At 32.7% G+C, this 7,237-nt stretch overlaps 2 protein-coding genes across 3 annotated transcripts in view; both read left to right on the top strand.

The window, feature by feature from the left end:
* Positions 1 to 7,237, top strand: part of TWF1 (twinfilin actin binding protein 1) — a 372,084-nt gene that overhangs the window by 40,668 nt on the left and 324,179 nt on the right. The gene's annotated exons all lie outside the window — the stretch shown is intronic.
* Positions 1 to 7,237, top strand: part of NELL2 (neural EGFL like 2) — a 178,502-nt gene that overhangs the window by 126,956 nt on the left and 44,309 nt on the right. The gene's annotated exons all lie outside the window — the stretch shown is intronic.

The raw sequence follows: 7,237 nt of genomic DNA, 5'->3' as shown, positions 1-7,237 counted from the left end.
GCCTCTAGTGTCAGATACTATGCTAGGTATTCAGAATATAAAGACAAAAATGAAATAGTTATTTCTCTTGAGGTGCTTACAATCCATCAGGGGGGACATAATTTCTTATTTTTAAATAAAACCTAGAGACTATGGATCAAAATTCTTCATATCTGATTGGGAAGTACTGTTTATTTTTTTGGGACATTCATGAAAAGATGAAATGAAATTGCTGTAAACTTTATTATACCTTTAAAACACAGTAAACTAACAGTTTGGACTAGGTAGGTAAATGTACTACATTCCCTATTCTTAAATTATCCTTGATATGTCAATATTTTTTATAGTGGCATACATATCATATTGAATACCTTGTCATTTTGTTTTAAAGAAGGAATAGCAAATTTTATGACTTTGGTTGCTGATTCATGTTTTCAGCCAAATTGCAAAACCTGAAAGATGAACAGAAGAAATAGAAGACTTTTTTAAAAGTCATTTGTGGGGAAAGGTTCTAGAAGTTTAAGAAAGGTCTTATGCAGAATACAAAGTTTGAGCTGAACTTTGAAAGAAACAAGGGATACAAAAATGCAAAGGTGAACTTTCTAAGAAGATAGCCAATGAAACAAGGATGTCATGGAGGTATAATTGACAAGACTTGTCTACGGCTTGGATATGTGGAGTGAATGAGAGAGGAATTTAATGACTCCCGGGTTGTGAAATAAGAAAGGATGGTGGTGCCACTGACAGAAAGAGGGATGTTACATTTTGTGGGGAACATAATGAGTTCTACTTTGGATGGCTTTCATGCTTCTTATTTAGGAAAAGTAAGAAAAATTAGAGAAACAAAACAATATGGTATAAAACATGGTTTGTCCTGAAACCCAAGACAACATAAATAAAGAACTTAGAGGTGTATTTTAGTGATAGGATAATAGGGTTTTTTTTTTCAAGAACTGATGGCCTAATGAAAGAAAAAAAATATGTTAAAAAAAGTCCAAAACAAGACATTTAAACCTACTCTGGAGATGAAGATAACAAAAAAGTCTTAGCACTTCTACAAACAAGAGTTTGACTTTTACATCAAAAATCAAATCTCCAAATTTGTTGTCTTGTTCTTGTTGAACAAGAAACTTAATCAGTTTCTAAGTCACAAGTTTTATTGCTAAAGTCTAGAACTAGTGATGTGCTGGTGAATGTTTAAAACAACAGATTTTCTGGGGGAAAGTATGCATATGTACATACATAAGTTTATTACAAATATTATTCATCTAGAAGATGTGTAGCACATAATTTACAAATAATAAAGTATACAATACTCTTTATTTTATATGGCCAATTGAGTTTCTTTTTTTTCTTTTTTAAAATTTTTTTGGTCTTTATTAATTTGTTTGTTTACTTTTAGTTTACAAGATTTAGCTCCACAATTCCTTGAGTTTCAAATTTTCATCTCCCTCCCTCTCCTCCCCCCGATGATGGCAAACTATCAAGTATAGGATCTGCAAATACTTTCACATTAGATATTAGTCAGGTTATAAAGAAGGATTGTATCAGATGGAATGAACAATGGGAAAGAGGAAACAAAACCAAACAAGAAAAAGAAAAAGATCAGGTAGCTTGCTTCAATCTGGATTCAAACTCAGTTCTTTCTACTTCTTTCTCTGGATGTAGACATGTCTCTCCATCATGAGTCTTTTGGGGGTTGACTTATAACCCTGCATTACTGAGAAGAATCCAGTCTATCAAAGTTGGTCATCAAACATACGTTGTGTCTGTAATTGTGTACAAATTTCTCCTGGTTCTACTCTTCTCACTCAGCATCAATTCATATAAGCCTCTCCAGGTAAACATGAAGTCCGTCTGCTCCTCGTTTCTTGTAGCACAATAGTATTCCATTACATTCATATACCACAACTTGTTCAGCCATTCCCCAATTGATGGGCACCCTCTTAATGTCCAATTCTTTGCCACACAAAAAGAGCTGCTATAAATATGTTTGTACATATGGGTATTCCTCCCACTTCTATGATCTCTTTGGGATACAACCCTAGAAGTGGTATTGCTGGATCAAAGGGTATTAAATTATTTATAGCCCTTTGGGCATAATTACAGATTGCTCTCCAGAATGGTTGGATCAGTTCACAAGTCCACCAGAAATGCATTAGTGTTCCAATTTTTCCATATGCTCTCCAGCATTTGTCATTTTCCTGTTTTGTCATCTTAGCCAATCTGACTGGTGAGATGTGGTACCTCAGAGTTTTTTTGATTTGTATTTCTCTAATCAATAGTGATTTAGAGCATTTTTTTCATATGCTTATAGATATCTCTAATTTCTTCCTCTGAAAACTGGCTGTTCATATCCTTCGACCATTTATCAATTGGGGAATAGCCAATTGTTTTTCTTTTTTTTTCTTTTTTTTTTAAAGCAATTGGGGTTAAGTAACTGGCTCAAGGTTACACGGCCAGTTATTTCTGGATGTGGTGCTGAGTATCTGAGCCCAGATTTGATCCAGGTCATCCCGACACTGAAGCCGGTGCTCTTACTCGCTGAGCCACCTGGCCTCCCCTAAGCAATTAGGGTTAAGTAACTTGCTCAAGGTTACATGGCCAGGTGTTAGCCAATTGATTTTCAAAGAACGTTTTCACTGATGCTTGCCGAAAAGTTATCTGTAATCAACCTATGTTTTCAATTCAAACCTAATTTGACATAAGGAGTTGCATCTCAGTCTAACAACTCTTTTCCCAATAAATTTGTTATTAAATATGATATGTAATCTGTTATATGTGTTCTATTTCTCATCCTCATACAAATTATATTCATTAAATTGAAGTCTCTTTCAGCTCCAGCACTACTGATAGCACTAGTAATATCTTTTTAATTTTTTGCATAGTTACAGAGATTGGAGCATTGTTTGATTCTACATTATTTCATACAAAATCCTGAAAATCACTCAAATAAATTTGATGTTTTAAAATTTTATTTAACTGATACATTTTTTCTCCAGTTATCCATGGTGAATTTAGTTCTTCATAAGGTCAAATGGATGGTTGTAATAAATCAAGATAATTTAAATTTATTTCATTCTTATTTCTGTCTGATAAAAGATGTAAGTTCATCTGTTGAACTGTTTTCTAGTAAAATATTCATAGGAAAAGCATTAAATGTATCATTTTTGTTAAGTTGAATATTTTTAAATGTATATGATAATAAAATATTCAACTTGAGCTTCATATTTTCTAGTTCTGATGTTTAAATTTACCAAATCTCTGATGATGGTTTGCATAATTATTGTATTACTGAATGTCAGTTGCTCTCAAATGCAGTGAAGTTGAAAATCAAGAAAAATTGTGAGGAATACTAACCATGAAAGCAAGGTCTTGTGTTAGCTATTCGCTGGCAAACCTAAACATAATAAAGAAGGAGAAAAATGCAGAATATACATGCCATACAACAGTAGTAATCCATAAATTAAAAGCCACCCATATGGGTCCCAAGACTCAATCAATATTTAATAATTTCCATTGTGATTTCTTTAGCTATGGTTTTTAACTTGGTCTGATGCTTGATGAGACTGGTGATAAAGGGAAATATTTTTAAATTAATAACTTATTTTATTCCAGATATCTACTAATTATGTGATAACTGTTATCAGTATTTAACATGCCAAATGATGATGTTAGGAACATTTTCTAACAGCCTAGCTAGTCCATATTTTCTTCCCAGCATTGTATTAACACCATCAAAAAAAGGCAACTAAGTATGTTTTCAAAATTTATTATTAAAGTCACAATAATTTACATTTGATAATAATGTGTTGAAAACGCATTTGGCTATGGATGGCATCAATTCTTTTATTTTTTACCTCAAGGTTAACTTTTTAATTTATAAAAAAACATAATTAAAACTCCATAAAATAAAAGTTCCTTACAATATCCATAGCTAGGCTGACCTTCAACTTTGGGTTCAGTCTTAGGGATTTTTAAAAAATGTTCCCTATTTGAAGAATTACAACATTGGAAAGAGTGCTAAAATTTGGTAGCATATGAAGAGTAACTCTTTGATTTAATAATAATACTGTCGGATTACAGCCTGATTAGCTCTTCTACCCAACCACTTGGTTCTCTTTCAGAAACAGCATACTTAAAAAGGCCCCTTAGGTTCAATGGTTATATATTTCATTAGGCAGGACAGTGGCTTTTTTTTTTATCATGTCTTGATATTTTTAATAATACTTTTTTCCAATTATATGCAAAGACAGATTTTAGCATTCATTTTCACAAGACTTTGAATTTCAAATTTTTCTTCCTCCCTTCCCTCCCCAATTTGATATAGGTTATATATGTGCAACATGTGAGGCATATTTCCATATTAGCCACAGTTGTAAAAAAAGAAACAGACCATAAGGGGAAAAAACATGAAAAAAAAATATAAAGAAAATAAAAATGGTATGCTTTGATCTGCATTCAGAGTCCAAAGTCCAGAGTCTTTCTCTGTATGTGCATAGCATTTACCATCATGAGTATTTTGTAACTATCTTGCATCATTGTAATGCTGAGAATATCATCACACAATGTTGCTATTACTGTGTATAATCTTTTCCTGGTTATGCTTATTTCACTTTACATCAGTTCACACAAGTCTCCATATTTTTTTGAAATTTTGACATCAGTTCTCGGTGGTACAGTTGATTGAACTTCTCAATCTAGATAAATAATTAGGGTGCTTTTCTTAGAAATTGTAGATACCTCATCATTTATGATAGAGATTTTTGTATTCTATGATATTCTTAAGTCTCTTTATCTTAATTTCTTTTGTGATTTGCTCTGCTATTCTTGTTTCACTGTATTTGTCTATGTGAACTGTATCATCTTTTGCCAACATCTACTACATTTTTTCTTATAATTCTGTTGTCCCTTCAGTGTCAGTAAAAGGATTATTTTGTTTTACTAAACTGCAAATAGTAGTTAACATTTTAGAGTAAGCATCAAAATTTTTTATTATTTAGTTAATGCACTAAATTGGAAATTGATTCATTAGCTAATTCTTTTAAGAAATCTTGAATTTAGTATTGGCTGTAGAAACTTCATGTTCCCTAATTTTTTTTTAAAGAGGGGCATGCCTAGTAGTTTTATTACTGTCATTTGAATACATGCTATATTCCTTCGACACATGGACATGGTTTTCTGCTTTCACTCCTTAATGTTGAATTGTTAGACAATTTTTACATCACAGTCAACTTTCTTTTAGTTCAAATCTGTTGTAATGTTCTATAAATATAAATACTTGTTTTTTATTCCAAAAGTCCAGAAGCATAAGATTAGTTATATCTTCCTTTGAGAAACATGATATCTTTTGTTTAATGACTGCTTTATCAACAGATTCCAAGTTTAGTTATGTTGGCTTTAACACTCCACAATGATGTTTGTTCTTATCATTATTTTCTGGGTTTGTTTTTACCTTCTTCATGCTTAAAAACTTAATAGATCACTGGTGTGTTGGCATTTTCATGATCAGAATCCGAAAAATAATTTTTTGTTGGTAAAATTCACAATACCACTTGAGGATATTAAAATAATGTAAATATTTTTGCAACTTTTTGTCTATTCATGATGTAACAGTTATAGACATGACAAATATTTAAGTTTAATCTGCATTATTAACATATTCACCTCATATTCTTAACATATTATTTATAGCATATTATTAACATATTCACCCACAAATAAACAAAACAATATATCAAACCCTGACTTCCAACACTTGCTAATTCCTATGGTCTAAATACTCCCACCATGGCAGTTTTCAAATTGCCAGTGTGACATCACTGACCATTGAGTTAGGAAAAGATGTGCAGAAGGACGCCATTAATAGTATTTCTACCAAACAGATACAATGAATGTGAATAACCTCAAGCACATAGATGATAGAAAAATATAGTGAAATAGTTAGAAAGTGGTGAGTTTTGAGTATTTATTACCATTGTTTTAATAGCATTTATTTAATTACAAGTTTACATAATTTAATTTTTAACATTGTGTGTGTTTAACAATTGGCTTGCAAAAAAATCCTTAAAATTTAACTATTGGATCTCATAAGCCAGTATGAACCATCTCCAATACACCATTACTAGAAACCTGTTGTAGAAGGGCTTGGTATAAAACCAGTGTCTGATGTATTTATGAAACAAAGTCAAGCACAGTATATTCCATGGCTCCATTGACTATATTTAGCAGAAAAGTGCAAGAATAGTTTACTAGGATGATAAAGAAAAAAATTTTTGAAATCACACAAAAACTTAGGCTACTCATTGAGAGCTTCATCTTCTCATATTACTAATAAATCTCCCACCACTTTCTCCTACTTCTCCCCTTTCTCATTTTAATAGGTAGTGTTTCCTCTTGCCAAGGCAAACCCAGCTGTAGCAGAAGTGATCTCATTTCATACTGTCTTCAGCAGTTGCTTCTTCTGTGATCTACTCTGTCTCACTAATCTTTAATCTCTCCCTGTCTGCTGGCTGCTTCCCTACTGCCCAGAAACAAGCTAGTGTCTCCCTCATCCTAAAAAAAGCCCTTCCCTTGATATCTCCATTTCCACTAGCAATTATTCTATATTTATCCTCTCCTTTGTGGTTACACTCCTTGAGAAGGCCATATTATCTACACATAAGGCCAAAATATCTAAAAATAGATATTTTTACTTTCTTTCCTTTCATTCTCCTATTAACTTTCTGCAATCTGGCTTCTGACTTCATCATTGAACTGACATAGATCTCTCCAAAGTTACCAATGATTTCTTAATTGCCAAATTGTTGAGCAGATGACTTCCTGAAAATGATGGGGTCCTGAATGGGAAACAGTTCACCCACTCCCCACATTCTGCTGAATGGAGGATGAGCTGGGATGAGAAGAGACTTGTGTCAGGTCAATAAACTTGCAATCTATTTAAATAGTCTTGGTTTGAAGAGCTAATATACTACCAGGATGGTAGTATATCAGAGGAGGGAAAGGGGTGTATTCAAGAGATGTTACAACAATTAAATCAACAGGCCTTGGCAAGAGATTAGATATAGAGGTGAGAGAGAGTGAGAAGTCAAGGATGATACCTGTTATGAGTCGAATTTAGAGTAACAAGTCTGTAAATTATCTCTATAGATGTGATAGCCTTCTTCTTCATCCTCTTCTTCTTCTTCTTCCTCCTCCTCCTCCTCTTCTTCCTCTCTCTCTCTCTCTCTCTCTCTCTCTCTCTCTCTCTCTCTCTCTC

The sequence above is a fragment of the Petaurus breviceps genome, unplaced genomic scaffold, assembly GCF_028583685.1.
Source record: "Petaurus breviceps papuanus isolate PSGF00001 unplaced genomic scaffold, PetGlider_PUasm1.0 216, whole genome shotgun sequence".
NCBI lineage: Eukaryota > Metazoa > Chordata > Mammalia > Diprotodontia > Petauridae > Petaurus > Petaurus breviceps.
This window is presented reverse-complemented; position numbering and strand designations above follow the sequence as displayed.